We start from the raw sequence: 17,682 nt of genomic DNA on the forward strand, positions 1-17,682 counted from the left end.
CTTCCAAGTAGTATCTACAAAAAAGTAAATTGACTTTATTATCTTTAAGGCCCATTTTACCTTTTCAAAAAGATCAGGAAATAAAATTGAACTTCATGGCCCCAAGCAATTTTTTCTAAAATACAGTAAAACTATTCATACAGGTGTCTCAATTAGAATATCTTAGAGTACCTCAAAAAAGTTACAAAACAAGAAAACTGACAGTGCATCAATTCCTCCAAGACCAGGCTACATGAGGGACTTACTGAACAAGTGATTCCACATTTTGATTTCCTTTCCAGACAAGAAAAGAACCAAATGGATTTCATTCTTGTTCTAAAAATTCAGAACCAAAAGCCTATCCAAAATATCTAGAAGTCTAAAACATTTGAAGCTCGGAAAACTGGACTCACTTTTTTCTGTCACATCATATTACACTGCCTTACCTTTAAAGATGAATTCATCTACTGCACACCCGATAAAAGGTTCTATCACCACCTTGAGGACTCAGTTTATGAAACCCCAAAGAAATGGCATAATGGTGAAAGCCATCCTAATCTCCTGGAAGGTTTTTTAAAAAAGTCTCCTGAGTCCCTTTTTTGTGTTTCAAATCCATAAGAGCATATAAAAGTTAAGCCAGGAAAGAAAGAAAGTAGAAAAGCCACTGACCCAGTGTTAATTTTCTGAGAGAAATATAACAGAATTTAAAAAAAGCAAGTTAGAAAATTACTTACTTTTCCCAGGTCTTTGGTACAAAGCTCAGGAGGCAAGCTCCCCTTTTCCCGCAAAGTCTGTTAATTAATAGCAATCACTCAGTGAGGTCAGGCAGCCCAAATATATCTAGAAGTTGTATAGAGACAAAAAGTTAAAATTCAAAGTCAGATTAGAAATTAAAAACCAAAACACCCCATTGCTATTCAGAGGCTCTCTGCATAATTAAAATACAGATTTCATTGGAATATCTAAATGAGGAGCTACGTTAGCTATTTTTCTCTCACAACAATACTAACAAGGCTTGCTAAATCTAGATTATATTTTGATCTGTCATCTTATTAAAGTTCCTAAAGCAGGAACCAGCAAGGCTTCTTGGCAACCGTTCACAGTAAAAATGTCCTTCTCAGAGAGTCATAAAAAGCATCGGAAGAAGGATCTGGACTTCTAATTATACCGTGACTTGGGAGAGAAGGTCTTCCGAATTCACACTTGCCTGCCCCACCTTCCAAAGATGAGCTCATCTCACAAACACAGGGGTGGTTGTAAATAGAAGCGAACAATAACAACTTAAAGAAAATCATCAACAACTTTTAAACGCCCTTCAGAAGTATTCATTTAAGCACACTTCACTTCTGCAGGTGGGAATGAGAAGAGAGCGCCATGTTAAGTTTTTTCTAAGAAAACATAAAATCTGAAAATTCTGCATGATCATAACATCACTTAAAACACAAGTTACTTCCCCCACAACCCTACAAATGAATATATAGGTGATAACTCAATCGTAAGATAGAAAAGTTTGAGTAGGTAAAACAGATGGTACAGATAAACCATAACCTAAAGTCTGTGTACCCCTCAGCCTCCCCCATTCTGGGCCTTAAGTTACAGATAATTCTAAGAAGCATGATAAACTCATTTAAAAGCCACAAGAGATTGAGAAATAGGTCAATTAAAAGGAGGCAGGAAGCACTGCTACAGTAGGCAGTCATAACTGAAAAGCAGACAGAATCCTACAAACATCAATAGGCATTATCTATTATTACCGGCATTGTTACTGCCAACACTTACACAGTGCTGACTCTTATGCCAGATTCTTCTGTAAGTGTTTTACATGTATTAACTCTGTTTAGGATAGAGACAAGCAGAATATCCCCTCGACATCACCATATTACCGCACACTACACTCAGTTCTGCTATAACGCTGGTGTTTGTTCCAAGATTGATATATGAGGGAATGATTTGGGCATAACTCTAATTTCACGTTTGTTTATGCATGGTTTCACTGCGAGAAACACTAGGTAATGCCAGAAGATTGTACCCGGGGGAACCCAGCTGCAAAAGGATACACAGCATGCACATGCCTCCAACATCTACCTGCGATCTCAGTTTCCACCGGTGTGCTAGGAGCCACACCCATCCACATCGGGTGCCCCAATTTCCCTTCTGATTTCAATAACTCACAAGCTGCAACCCTTCCAAGGCCTCAGTCCACATCAGCACTTTGTCAAGGTAAAGTGCCGTATTTATTGTACTATTTCTTTCTTTCTTAACCACCTAATATGTGTAAAATTGTGCTACAATTTTTATCTTATTTTTTTAGTGTGTCACTGATAAAGGTTTTTGAGTGTCATGTCCCTAACCCTATTTCTCCCATAAGCACTGTGGGTTTTACTGCATGATTTTACATAGCATGGTGGTTTTTAAAAATGCATAAATCGTATTTTAGCAGAACTGACTGTACAATAACGAGTGTTTATAAAGATGCTTGGGATTTAAACCAGAAAGGGTTAAATTGAGATTGTCATATCTTTTCATTATGTTAAAAGGGATAGCAACACATGTAATACAATTTTAGAAAGGTTCTCATTCACAATGTTTACAATTACCAAGCACGGACACTTAAGGGTCAGTTTCAGTTACGTGAAAAATTTATTTATGAGAAGTTCCCTAATGGTGTGAGATAAATGAGGTGTTACTGCACCATTCTGGACAGACCAAGATGACGGTGTTATAAAGATAGATTCTTGCAGACAAGAGGGCTTAACCGTAATTGCTGGAAAGGACAAACTGAATTGAATTACTTTTCACTTCTTGAAACCAGTAAATTGAAAAAAGCCTGAATTTATCCTAAAAAAAAGTCCAAGATATGCATAAAGATACGTACAAAGAAGTTTTCTAATAAAAGTAATACCATTTTAGGCAATTTAAAAAATATAAATATCCAACAATGGATAAACAGTTTTTTAAAATCTGTAAAATATTTAATAAAATGGGAAAACGTTAAGCAGTATTCATTGGGAATCCAGACTATAATGCAATACATTCAATATGGTCCCAGTTTTGTTTAGAAGTATCTATATCTAGAAAAGAAACCAGAAAGAAAAAATGTCAACATTTGAATAGCTGCTAATTAGAGATAAGAGAAATTAGAGTAGAATAATTCTTACTTTCTTTGCATTTTCCCGTAGTACCCAAATTTTCCACAATAATCACATCTACTTTTACAATTAAAAATAACAATATGCTGTATAAAAATAGGACTAAGGTATTTAACTGGAAAATTCACTTTTTATCCCCACTTTAATTTCACATGTGAATCCAGTCAATAGAATGAAGGGCAGCCCAGAAACAAGGACACCAGAAGCTTCTTCCACAAGGATTAACAGATCCAGTCACATGACTGAACCCTGAAAAGTATTTTCTATTTCACAATTCAAGGGCAAATACAGTCCCATCAGGGATGTTCAAAGTATACAAATCCATTACAAAGGCCAAAATATAATTTGCTTTTACTGCCTAAAACAGTAGTGGATTTAGTAAAATCCAGATGAAAGAAGATTTTTTTTAATTATATAATTGTATATAAGCTGGCTTAATGTCTGAAAGAAATTTCCTTTTGAATGAAGAATTCGCGTTCTGGATAAAGCTCCTTTCAAACAAGATCAATATTAAAGAAAGACAAGGGGCAATGGATTTCAGCATAGGGATGAACAGCTCACTTGGGGAGTTTTAAATAGAAAGTAAGAAGAGAGAGATTGATCCTTATGACCTCCAAAAGAACTCAGTTATATTAAAATTTTCCAGCAATGAAACTTGACTTTGAAAATAATCCATTTGCCAAAAATGGTAACTCCTTAGTCATGAGGACGCTTAGTTTAATCCCATCACTGACGGTACATAAGAACTGAACGGTGAAGGTCCTCAGGAGTCAACTGGGGACAATGAGGCCACCACACACCCGAGTTCACTCATCTATGCTGGCTAGCAGCACATTAAACGATGTGTCCCTTTATTTTCAGTGTAACCTGACTGGTGTACCGAACCCCCAGTAACTATCTGGTGTAGAGCAATTGCTTTAATGTGACCCTCCATTCTCAAGAATGTACTAAGGATTAAAAGTCAGTGGTTTTGTGTGTGTGTGATTTTGTTTCATAAAATTACAAAGCATCTGTAACATTCAGTGTATACATCTGAATAACAACCACATTCCTGCCGTATAAAGTATAGATGTAGTAGTCTTTGTTTTTTTGTTTTGTTTCTTTACTTCTCAAAATGCTGACTTTGATTAAAAACAAAAATAAAACACTTCTGCTTCAAATTTGCTTTTGTACTTTTAAGCATTTTCAAATGGAAACAAAAGCTACTGGCTTCATGTTTTGTCTTAAAGAATAGAAAAGGTGAGGGCAACTCGGTGGCGTAGCGGTTAAGCGTGTGCGCTCTGCTTCAGCGGCCTGGGGTTCGAAGGTTCGGATCCGGGCACACACCAATGCACCACTTGTCAACCCATGCTGTGGCGGCATCCCACGTAAAGTAGAAGAAGATGGGCACGGATGTAAGCCCAGGGCCAATCTTCCTCAGCAAAAAGAGGAGGATTGGCATTGGATGTTAGCTCAGGGCTAATCTTCCTTGCAAAAAAAAAAAAAAACATAGAAAAGGCAAATGAACATTTTATTATTCTATTGTATATAAAAAGAGATCACAAAGGAGATACTAAGCTCCAGAAAAATCAGTCAGTTCAAGTTCAAGATGACAGACTCTATCATTTTATCAAATGCATGCTGATTACTTTGCAAAATAACTGTGAAATTTGTGGCTTCTGTATCTCACAAGTTGCTGCCTAAAATGTTATACATATGCACCTTTAATAATCTGCAACCAAATATTATAATCAGCAAGTAAATTGAGATAATATATTCGACTATGAGTATTCAAAATAAAAACTATGAATTTTGATTTTGAAAAGAAGACATGCTGAAAGATACATCCATCTCTACATACTTCACAGTGATCCTGAAAATATAGAGCACTTAGGAACTCTCAGTATGGAGACTATATTTCTTAAATTGCTCTAAGAATTAGCATATGTATAGCTCAGGGGAATACACTCTCTTAGCATTACCAGATATAAAAAAGTGCAACTAATTTTCAGAGTCTACCTGGAAAACAAGCAGTAATTATTTTCTCAGGCTGTCTAGTCACTCCCTGGGCAGAATTCCAACATAATCTAAATTGGTGTTTGGCATCATCTCACTTCTCTTTTTGCACTGCTGTGCCTCCTCCAGTCCAAAGTCCAAAGACCTTCACTTTTGATGGCCTCTTTCTCTCACTAGGTTTTTCCTTCCAACTTCTAAACTCCCAGTGCCTCCATGGGAATATTTTAGCAGAAGCTAGGGGATGGGGGAGCTTAAATAAATGCTTAATGATTTTTAACTTTCTCCAGATTATATGCTTTATTTGTTTTGTTTTTGGTGAGGAAGATTAGCCCTGAGGTAACACCTATTGCCAATCCTCCTCTTTTTGCTGAGGAAGATGGGCACTGAGCTAACATCTGTGCCCATCTTCCTCTATTTTATATGTGGCATGCCTGCCACGGCATGGCTTGATAAGCGGTGTGTAGGTCCGTGCCTGGGATCCGAACCTGCAAACCCTGGGCCGCTGAAGTGGAGCGCGTGAACTTAACCACTATGCCACCGGGCCAGCCCCTGGATTATATGCATTTTTAAAGAAAATCAGATCTTGTTTCTAAATACCTTAGCTCATTGGAGAAATAGGTGGGTCTACGCTGGGGCAAGGAAAGTACAAGATAAGCCTAGACACCTTACTATGCCAGAAAGCAAGGAAGTGCTCAAATATTAATGCAGATGTGACAAAAGGACATAGAAGCTGCCTTGAAGGGGCTCCCACTGGCCAAATGTGGGACAGTCTGAACAACAAAAAGAATGATATGGATGAATTAGAACACACTGAATAAAAAAAAGGAACCATAAATTTGTAGATATTCATGAAAAAGGGAATAGTGGGAAGTTCTTTACAAAGAATGCTAGCTAATAAACACCAAAGGAATAGCAGAAATAGAAAATCCCACTTTGCAACCACCAAGGCAATAATTGATACTGTCAAGGATCATTAATGGATGCTAAAACCATCAGGGAAAGGGTTGCTATGGAACAGGATACTCGCACAGTCTCAGAGCATCACCCTGCAGATTACTTATCACTTAACTAGTGGAAAAGGTATCTATAACGGAGAGCTCTGGCAGACCACCTTACCCAAGTGATGGTTGACATAATCAATCACAGGCCAACTGAATGTCATGTGTCTCCACAGCAACTATGCAGTCTGTCAAAATGCTTAATCTGTATCTAATCATAAAGTAACAAACAAATCCAGATTGCGGTCCTTTCTACAAGACAACAGTCTTGGAATCTTCCAAGATATCAGTGCCATAAATGACAAAAACAGGGTGATTGTTCTAGATTAAAGGAAACTAAAGAGAAGAAATGCAAGGAATGATGGTTAATGAATCGTGGATGGGGAGAGAGGTTATAAAAGACATTATTGAAACAATTAGAGAAATCTGAATAGGTATTCAAATATGATCTATATATTAGATAATATTTCTTGGTGATAATGGTATTATGGGTTATGTGGGAGAATATTCTTGTGCTTGGGAGATACATATAAAGTGTCTAGGGCTAAAAGGTCATGATCTCTACAACTAAAATGGTTCAGCAAAAATTTTTTAAAGTGTGTGTGTGTGTGGGTGTTTGTGGAGAGACAGACAGAGGGACAGAGAAACAGAGAGAGACAGAGATAAAGCAAATTTGGCAAAATGTTAGCATTTTATATGACAGGCTAGCTGTAACTTATAAAAATCAGTAACCATGGTTACCTGTAGGCTATATCCACCCTTTATAAAGAGAGATCACAAAGGAGCTTATGATTGAAAGGAAACTGACACAAATAGGAATAGAGTCCACTGGTGTTAGAGCATCTAGTCTATTTTTCAAAAAACTTTTCCCAATTCATTTCTCTTCTGTAGCAATTAATGGTCGTTAATTGGGAGGAAGAAGATTGAGGAAAAAAAAGAAACCCACGGAAGAGGATGACAATGGGTAAATATTAGTCACAGAAAAGTTCAGTTCTCCTCCACCTATTTTGAAGAAGAGATAGGTCTCAAGGTTTAAAAATTGTGCCTTATTTCCCGTCCTGGTGAGAAACTCTTGTGTGGGTGTGGACATTTCCAATGAGCCAGAAAGAGTCCCTTTGCAAGATTTATAGTGACCAAACACCCTGACCAGGGAAGGTTGAGCACTTCAGTTCATGCCCACCCCTGGTCAAGCCTAGAACGAGGCATGCGTCTGAATAACAATCCACGTAAGCTAAGAGGCATCCCAGACCTACAGCTTTCAGCAGTTGCCTCCAACTTAATGTATCTGCAACAGAATTCTCCCCACCAAATTTGATCCCTTGTTTCTACTACCTCTTTTCTTAGTCTATCCAGTCTCAAAAATGAAGCTTCATCTTTCACTTCGGTTCTCAATGGCCCATTCTTCACATCCTCTCTTCCTCGTTCACATTCTCAAGGTCATATTGGCCACAAGGTCTCTCATTTCCCAGGTAGAAATGCCTCTCTTCTCTCTGTTCTTCCTCAGCATTTCTGTTACAGCACTCACTTGGCATTTTTTTAATATCTTTGCCACACATCGATTCCGTAACCCACTGTAGGCAAGTGCTATGTTATCTCATTTAAAAATCACTGTAATTCTGTGAAGTAGTTTATATTATTTTATCCCTGCTTTACAGAAGAAATGGATACTCACGTGAAATAATTTGTCCAAGGTCACAGCGCTGTAAAGCTGATATTCAGACTCTGGTCTTCTGGTTCTACCCTAAAACCTAGGTGCTTCATATTGTTAGTTATAGTTTAAAACATTGTCCCCTGTCCTTAAATGAAGCATATGATCCTTAAGGAAGGGATTCATTTTATCCAACTCTGTGCTCTCTCCAGAGCCTAGCAATACTCATAATTCATGTTCATTGATTTATATTTAAAGACTCAACTCAGAGACCATTTTTCTTTCTGACTTCCAGCTCCCATCCCTCCAGAACCAACCACTCCCTCCTCCTCGCCCTCTGTGCATCCACTGCAGCATATTCAAGCCTTAACTGCAGGGTCCGTGACTGCCACATGTGTGCTGGAACACAGTAGGTACTTAATGAATGTTCACTCAATGAAAGGTTTACGCGTGAGACAGTTGAGTTTCTCAACAGGGTTGCTATGCCTTGCTAAAAAAAATTTCACCTCATTTTTATCTTTATCACATGCTGAGGAAAATTATTTTAGGAAGGAACGATAGAGGGGAAATGAAGAAGAAGGGAGAGTGCAGGTCTTGGCCTTTAGGTCTTATCTACCTCATCTGCGGCCCTGGGTACACTGTGTTCTGCAGCAGTGCTTCCAAACATGAATGTATATGTAATATCATTCAATACAAATTATGATTCAGTATGGCTGGGGTAGAGTTCAAGATTCTGCATTTCTAACGAGCTCCCAAGAGATGTCGATGCTGCTGATCTATGGACCACACTTTTCAGTAGCAGAAAGTTCTAGACAGTTATAATGAAATTATGCCCATCTAAAGAGATATAAGATGTAGATTAAAATGACTAGACATAAATTCAGAGTGTTAATGCTAGTTCTCTCTGGCTTTCTTCTTTCTGCTTTTCTATAATTTCCAAGTATTCTCCAATGGCTCTTGCTGATGGAAAGAAAAATTATAAATGCTATATATACACAGGCATAAAAAAACTATACATTTGGACATTTCCACTCTGCATAGCTACATCGTTATTTAAGCAACACATATACTTAAAAGGACTAGACGTGGGAGATAACAGGTTGGTGAATTTAGCAATTCCCTATCTGCTCATTTTAACATGCAGATTAACATAAAACAGCAATTACCCTTAACAAGCAGTCACCACCACAAGCATTGTGTTTCTCAGGTTCTTTCCCTTAAAAAGAAAGAGAAAGAATCCATTCAGATGAAATACAATAAAAGGCAAAGAAAATTAAAAACAGAAGAAAAAACAAGCAGGCGCTACACTGAACCTCTTCCAAGTGGGTCAGAAGAATCGCATGAAAAGTTGAAACGGAGGTGGAAACGCACTTCTCCCAGCAGAGGCAGCGTGGGCTGGGTTCCACAAGGCTAAATGGAATAAATTAAAGCAGCACTCACTGTGCACCTGCAAGTGAGGTGGAAAGAAATGATCCTCAGAGGAGCCCCACTTCCAAAGCATAACAAGGAGAGATCATTAGGAAGAGGCAATTAGAGGGTGCACATTTGCAAGAAAACATTCCCCAAATACCCATCTCCCTGTTAGTGGAGTTCCAATGGATGCCTGGTTGTATTCTGTGAGTTGCAGAAGTTGCAGCCCTGGCAGGTGGGCATTTCACGCCCACTCAGATACCTGCAGCAATTCCCGACACTTGCCCAGCCACAGGTGTCTGTGACTTGGGGAGAGCCAAAAACAAAGAAGGAGCCAAGCTACCCCATGGCATAAGCAGGGCGTTCCTGGTTTAAGTAGAACTAACAAGGTTCTGCAGCCCCTGCTTTCCAACTCTCTTCCAGCTTCCAGGTAAAAGTTTCCCGTCACAGGTGTCAGGTATTCATACTGTACAATTCCACCCACAGTCCTGATTTTTTGCCTTGAAGAAATATTGTGAAACTCATTGTGAAATTACCCACAAGGATTAGTACTTAGTGTCTGGAAGGCTTATATATACAAGGGAACCAAAAATCACTTGTGTGTGAATACACAATACTATTAAGGATGTGGTTTCATACCTGTGAAGTTTAGTCACACCAGACATTCCTCGCAATTGAAAACAATGTGTCATTGTATCTCTGTTGAATTCTATGAGTCTAGATCTGGACTACTCAAGGCAAGGAAGCAGATGCTGAATTCTTAACTAGTGTGATCACTTGAGATTTCAAAACTAGCATCAAAGTCTTTATCTTGATGGGAGAAAAATCTGAATCTATCTGGAGTTCCATACACTTATTTTATTAAAATTCAGTATTCTTTTTATTTGGAATTACATCGAGGTAAATAGGGGTGGGGAGAAGGGACACACCAAAATCTTCTCAGCGCTCCAAAGCCTAAAGGTCTTAATATCTTAGTTAAAATTTCAGATTTAAAGAGACTTAAGAGGCATGACAATCAAATCAAATGCAATATATGGTCTTTTGCTTGGATTCTGGCTTAGAATTTTTTAAAAAAACATTAAAGACTTGGTGGTGAACATGATGTAGTCCATGCAGAAATAGAAGTACAATGATGTACACCTGAAATTTTTACAATGTTATAAACCAATGTTACTGCAATAAACAAAAACAAACCAAAAAAATAAATAAATAAAATAAGAAAAAAATAAAAATAAAAATAAAGACTTGGGAGCCAAATTTGGGAAATTTGACTATGGACTGATATTAAATGATACTTCAGGACTATTGTTAATTTTGTTGAGTGTCATAATGGTATTGTGTTTACATAAGGCAGCTTCCTTATTTCTTGGAGATGCATGCTAAAGTATTTAGGGGTAAAATGTCATGATATCTATAATTTATTTTTAAATGGTTCAGCAAAAAATAATATAGACATGAAATAAATAGGGAAGAATGTTAATAATTATTGAAATTAGATGAGGGTTCTACGGGTGTTCAATGTAGTATTCTTTCTACTTTTTTCTATATTTGAAAACTTTTAGAACGAACAGTTTAAATTTCTACCAGTCATGGGCCGGCCCCGTGGCTTAGCGGTTAAGTGCGCGCCCTCTGCTGCTGGCGGCCAGGGTTCGGATCCTGGGCACACACCAACGCACCGCTTCTCCGGCCATGCTGAGGCCGCGTCCCACATACAGTTACTAGAAGGATGTGCAGCTATGACATACAACTATCTACAGGGGCTTTGGGGGAAAAATAAATAAATAAATATTAAATTTCTACCAGTCAAAAACATTTATGATCCTATAGTTTTATCTGCCTTGTCCTACTGTCTTGCCATATTAGACTACAGCCCATCTACAGCAGATCACTTTCTTTCCTCCAGAAGACATTCTCTCACACCTTCCCACCTCCGTAAGCTTGTGGATGATATTCTCTCGGCCTGGCATTTTCTCTCTCCGGTCACTGTGCCTCTGGTGAGAGCTGTCATCCTTTTAGGTTAATCTCAAACGCCGCCTCCTCTAGGAAAACTTTCCTACCCTCCCCGCCAGCTCTATGCATCTCCCCCTCTCTGACTCCGCACGGCACTTGTCATCACACTTATCACATTCCATCCTGCATGGTAAAAACTGAAGCTGACATTTACCGAGAGCTTCCCCAGTGTGAGGCCCTGGTCTACAGACTCGCACATGCATTCTCTCACTTACTCATTCTGTTCCTACCCCAGCGCGGTAGGAAGCGTTATTACCCTCTTTTCACAGGTGAGGAAACAGGCTCTTCGAGACTGGGTGACTTACCCAAGTCACAGGGTTAGTAAAGGGCAGTGCCAGGCTTCATGCCAATGTAGCCCCTTCTCTTCCAAACTCTCAAGCACTAGCATGTCATTTGCACGGTGGCCTGATCCTTCCCCACTACACTCTAACAGCCTAAGGGCAGGCAGAGCATCTTATTTATTTATTCACTCAAAAAATATACATTGAAAAACCACTATTGTCAGGAAACGACTGCTCTAGTGATAGGATAAAGTGGAGAGTGAAAAAGGATAGTTTTTGACCCAGATAAAAACTAAGGAAATCTGAACAAACTATGGACTTTAGTTAGTAATAATCTATCAACATTGGTTCATTAATTGTAACATATGTACCATATTAACGCAAGATGTTAATAATAGGCGAAACAGGGTGAGAGGGAATATGAGAACTCTGTACTGTCTTCTCAATTTTTTTGTAAATCTAAAACTGTTCTAAAAAAATTAAGTCTATTTTTAAAAAGGAAAAAAGAGTGTGACTTTGAGGTCAGTTTTCTTGATTGGCTCACAAACTACCTCTTACACCAATTCCAAAGAGTGGTCCTACTTTAGCAAAGGGGGCGGCCCTGAAACGTGTGTATAGGACCTATCTGGGGAATGAATTCGAACTAGGATCTCCAACTAAATGTATGGCATACACTTTTTAAACCTAATCTCATACATTTATATCCTTCTCCTCACACAACATGTTTCAGGCTCCAAGTTCCCAGCTTAATTCACTACGTCTTACTCAATATTCCCAGGAAGGAATTTCCCACATCTCCTACTTCTCTAAGTCAACTCAACTTCTTAAAGTAAGCCTCAGAAAGACTCTAGGAAGTTCAATTTTTTTTTTTTAAAAAGTGTTGGTATTTCTTTTCTTAAAAACCACAGAGTCCTGGGCCAGCTTGGTGGCGAATGCTCCACTTCGGCGGCCCGGGGTTCGCCAGTAGGGATCTTGGGCACGGACCTACTCACTGCTCATCAAGCCATGCTGAGGCGGCGTCCCACATAGAAGAACTAGAAGGACCTACAACTAGGATATACAACTATGTACTGGGGCTTTGGGGAGAAAAAAGAAAATAAAGAGGAAGATTGGCAACAGATGTTAGCTCAGGGCCAATCTTCCTCAAAAAAAAAAAAAAGCCTTCAAATAAAAATTAAAAAAAAAAAAAATCACCGAGTCCCAATTCCCAAGTTCTGTAGGCATCTCAAACCCAGAACTTTAGGCATCTGCATATTAACATACTCAACCATACTATGCCTGATTCTTCCCTAATGAAGGAACTCAGCCTTTCCTTGTCCAGGAACTTCTCTTGACTGCATTTGTGAGATCTGCTAGACTTCCACATATGAAAACCTTCCTATGTGGAGCTAGCCTAATAAATCTCCATGAGTAACAGTTCCTCTTTTTTAGATCAAACTTCTGGAAAACTACAGATGAGCACAGAGCATCACAGATATGTAAATATTTAACAGACACCATTTGATAATATTAACTACAATCAGAAGGAACAGCATTAAGAGTATTTGACCTCTTGTGCTATATTTTATAATTTAGTCTCATAAAAGTACTGTGATAAAGGCTGGTAAAGATATCATTACCATTTTATAGATGAGGAAAATTGAGGCTTATAATTAATTCATTCAAATCCACCACTGCTGACTTGTTCCACTGTGGATCTTTCAAGCTCAATGCCAGTTGTGTTTTTGCTCTCTCCAGCCAGAAAGCTCTCGAGCCTTGTAATTTTCCACAGTGCGCCCTTCATCTCTGGAGGCGCTCTCTCTTTCTCTGTAGGCCATGTATCTGTTCATGCATCCCATCTCCTAAGCAGAAATACATAAACCAACTCAGGACTAGAGCACCCCCTCACTCATGCTCACGGCCCCTGAATGTTAACACAATGCCTTGCACAGTGGGTGCTCCCCAAACCCAATGGCCCATGACCACATGAATGAGTCTATGCTACACAGCTTACCCATGGGCAAAAGCCCTAGAACAAAAACATACCCTGTTCTGGTACTTGAAAACTAATGGGAAGTTCAAGATGACTTTTTTTCCTTGACCTTAAAGCAAAATAAATTATGTTTATGTTTTACAACATGGCTGATAACCATAAATAGAAAAGAGAGTTTTGTTTTCCCCATGAGTCCTCAACTCGGCCTCCAATTTGGTGCCAAGAACATTCAGGGAATGTGCCACAGGTCTAGGTTTTCATCCAGATTCCAGAAAAGGGGAGAGGAAAATGAGTTTTACCATCCACATAGCTTGAGTTCCTCTTACAGGAACCACCCTCAACAAAATAACGGCTAAAATTGGCTTGTGCATATTTCTCTTTCTATAGACTTGTTGGCCACGTTGACCACTTTATTATCAGAAACTTTGATTCTCAGAATCTAAATCAAATGAAAAGTCAAATATTTTTAAAAAGATCAAATTGTTAAAAAATTCGTCTCTGCCCCCTGGTATGAAATATAAAGCTCCTAACTTCGCACAGAGAGTGACTATCTCAGAGTTCACTGCTCCTGCCTGAAAGGAAACCGAACGGTTCCAGTGCACCAGGCCATCACAGAAGTTGCTGAAAGAAGCAGTTTACTGAATGGTACTTCTGTGTCTTCAAAGTTTTAATATGTCCAACAGTGGAAAACTAAAACCATGTGGATCAAAGAGGCTAAAAGTCAATGCTTACTTTGTTTGTTTTTAACCAGAATAACCAAAACTGAATATAGTTCACGAAGGTTTGGAATTTATGCCTCACGTATTTTTCCTTCTGTGTCCAACTATAAAAGAGACTTTAAAAAAATAAAATGTTTAATTCTACCACCAGTAACACATGTGCTTTGGATTTTTTATTAGGAATGAAAGATGGAATGTGCAGAGCTATCCAAACCCCTCCCTGTATATCCAATGGCATAAACTATAGAATCAACCACCACAAAAATAATTAGAAATGCACTCATATTTCACAGTTAATGAATTGCTTCTCTGCCCTCATCAGAAAAGTGATCAGAGAATATCAGAGGGGACTTAAAAGAGTGTGAGTGTGTGTGTGTGTGTGTGTGTGTGTGTACACCCTTACATGTGCTCATCTGTGGTGTGTCTGGGGGCGGGGTTAGGATGGGGAAGGGCAAGCAACAGAGAGCTGGAACTCATAAAAAGTGTCTTAGGCATCGCCTAAGATCTAAGATTGTACCCACTCCTTCACTTTTCCACTCTGCTCTTTGCTCCAGGATGCTGACCCGTTTAACAACAGGCTCCCTTACCCTCTGGCTCCTGGGTAGGTGTGCCCAATGGAGATGTTCTGACAGGTGAGAAGAAGGAAGGAAGCGAGTGATTCCCTTGCTGCAGGTCCCTTCAGGTCACAGGTCCCATCAGGTGCCCCACCACACAGAGCTCTCTGTCTCCCCATAATTGCTCCCTCCCTCACCCCTCAGGCCCAGAGTGGGAGGAGTTTGGCTGCTACTAGCCCCAGAGCACTGTACCATCCCAAGCTGTTCCCCTACACCCTGCCCAAGTTCCTGATTTGAATGTGCCACCTGTTTCCAGATGGGACCTGGACTGATACAGAGACCTAAAACCTTTGAATACTCACCTAACAAAATACTGCCCTGTAATTAATACTGTTTCGATCCCATTTTTATGGCAGCCTTACATCAATTATGTCAGAGTCACTCTATAATATTTCAGGATCTTTTAAAGCTAACTATTTGGGCTGGTGTACTGACAGGTTTTTTATTTGTTTTGTTCTGTTATTTACATCCACAAAATGCCATCATCTGCAATAAAACTACACAGTAGAGGAAATACACTTGTAGCTTAAGTGATCCTTTTTTTTTCAGCTTTACTAAGGTCTAATTGACACACAAAATTCTAAGATATTTAAACTGTACATCATGGTGATTTGGTAATATGTATACATTGTGAAATGATTCCTCACGTCTAGTTAATTAACACATCCATCACCTTACATGTTTATTTATTTATTTTTTGTGTGTGAGAACATTTAATTTCTATTCTCTTAGCAAATTTCAATTATACAATATAGCATTATCATCTATAGTCACCATGTTCTATATTAGATCCTCAGACCTTATTCAACTTACAGCTGCAAGTTTGTACTCTTTTTACCAACCTATTTCTCCTACCTCCCAGTAGCTGGCAACCACTTTTCTACTTTCTATTTCTGAGTTTGACTTTTTTTTTTTTTTTTTTAGATTCCACATTTAAATGATACCATGTAGTATTTGTCTCTCTCTGTTTGGCTTATTTGATTAGCATGACACCGTTAGGGTCCATCTATGTTGTCGCAAATGACGGGATTTCCTTCTTTCTCATGGCTGAATAATATTCCATCATATATACATATGACAGCTTCTTTATCCATTCATCCATTGTCAGACACTTAGGCTGTTTCCATATCTTGGCTATCGTGAATAGTGCTGCAGTGAACATGGCAGCGTAGATATCTCTTCAAGATCCTGTTTTCATTTCCTTTGTATATACACCCAGAAGTGGGATTGCTGGATCACATGGTAGTTCTATTTTTAATTTTTTGAAGAATCTCCATACTGCTTTCCATAGTGGCTGCACCAATTTATATTCCCACCAACAGTGCACAAGGGTTCCCTTTTCTCCACTTCCCTTTTCTCCAAGGGTTCCCTTTTGTCCACTTCTCCAGCATTTCTTATCCCTTGTCTTTTTGATAAAAGTGATCTTAATAGGTAAGAGGTGATATCTCACTGTGGTTTTGATTTGCATTTCCCTGATGATTAATAATGCTAAGCATCTTTTCATGTATCTATTGGCCATTCGTATGTCTTCTTTGAAAAAATGTCTATTCAGTTCCTCTCCCCATTTTTTATTATTATTATTTTTTTTTAATTTATTTATTTTTCCCCTAAAGCCCCAAGCGATAGTTGTAAGTCACAGTTGCACATTCTTCTAGTTGTTGTATGTGGGACGCGGCCTCAGCATGGCCGGAGAAGCAGTGCGTCTGTGTGCGCCCGGGATCCGAACCCGGGCAGCCTGCATCGCAGCGCACGCACTTAACCGCTAAGCCACGGGGCCGGCCCCCTCTCCCCATTTTTTAATTGGATTGTTTGTTTTTTTGTTATTGAGTTGTATGGCTTCATTATATATTTCAGATATTAACCCACATCAGATATACGGTTTGCAAATATTTTCTCCCATTCCATAGCTTGCCTTTTCATTTTGTTGATGGTTTCCTTTGCCATGCAGAAGCTTTTTAGTTTGACGTAGTCCCACTTGTTTAAATGATCCTTTTAAAAACATAAGTCAGACTAAGTCAGCTCTCTGCTCAAAACGCTGTCATCTCTCTCAGAACTGAGTATTTTAAGTCCTTATTCTGCCCTGCAGTACCCTTTGCAACCTGTCCCTCACTCCATCCCCGTATTTTTTTTTTGCTTCACCTCTGCATCATTCTTCCCTTGATTCACTCTGCTCTAGCCTCAAGGCCAGCTTCGCTGTTTCTGAAACATGTCAGGTTCACTCCCACCTGAGGGCCTTTGCCCTTACAGTTCCCTCCGCCTAGAATGCCAGCTCCTGGGTCTTCACATCACTGATTCCTGCTCACCTGTAACTGCTCTAGAAGGCCTCTGTCCATCACCACCTCTTAAGCAGCCCTCTCTTGCCTCCATCTCTCTCTCTCTCTCCTTGATTTTTCTTCATTGTGCTTATTACCTGGATATGTTATACATTTATTTGTTGATGGTCCACTTCCTCCTACGAGAATGCATGATCCCAGAGAGCAGGGGGACCTTGTCTGTTAGGATCACCACTCATCTCCATTGCCTCAAACAGTAGGTGGCAAACAGTGGGTGGCATAGGGTCACCACTCACTAAATATTTGTTAAATGAATGAATGATTTGGCTAGGGAAAAATAAAAAGACCTGCTGGTCTGCTTTCTTAATGACTGCAGCTAAATTTCCAGTGACCAAGAAGATGCTCAGTGGCCTCTCTCAGAAATGCTACAGAAGAGAGTCTGGGTAAATTAAAAGATAAGTTTATGGAATAACCTGCCATCCTCCATGAGGATTCTGCACACTGTATATCAAAACCAGCGGAGTAAACAATCAAAAATATGAATAAATTTAAACAGTTGTTTAAACTACGGCTGCACAGATTTTCTGTAAAGGGTCAGATAGTAAATAACTTACACTTTGCAGGCCACAGAATC

The 17,682-nt window shown here is 39.1% G+C and overlaps 1 protein-coding gene across 16 annotated transcripts in view; it reads right to left on the reverse strand.

Annotated features, from left to right (window-relative positions):
- The window catches only part of APBB2 (amyloid beta precursor protein binding family B member 2), a 367,521-nt gene that overhangs the window by 262,194 nt on the left and 87,645 nt on the right, over positions 1 to 17,682 (reverse strand). For 11 of the 16 annotated variants that reach the window (XM_087434241.1, XM_014786909.2, XM_087434244.1 and 8 more), the window contains exon 3: positions 714 to 819. The exons of 1 other annotated variant lie outside the window; for it this stretch is intronic. The gene's annotated coding sequence lies outside the window, so the exon portion shown is untranslated. 4 more of the 16 variants (XM_087434235.1, XM_087434238.1, XM_087434237.1 and 1 more) reach the window with 3 other exon arrangements.

The sequence above is a fragment of the Ceratotherium simum genome, chromosome 8 (genome assembly GCF_057802395.1).
Source record: "Ceratotherium simum simum isolate JZ-2026a chromosome 8, ASM5780239v1, whole genome shotgun sequence".
NCBI classification, from domain to species: Eukaryota; Metazoa; Chordata; class Mammalia; order Perissodactyla; family Rhinocerotidae; genus Ceratotherium; species Ceratotherium simum.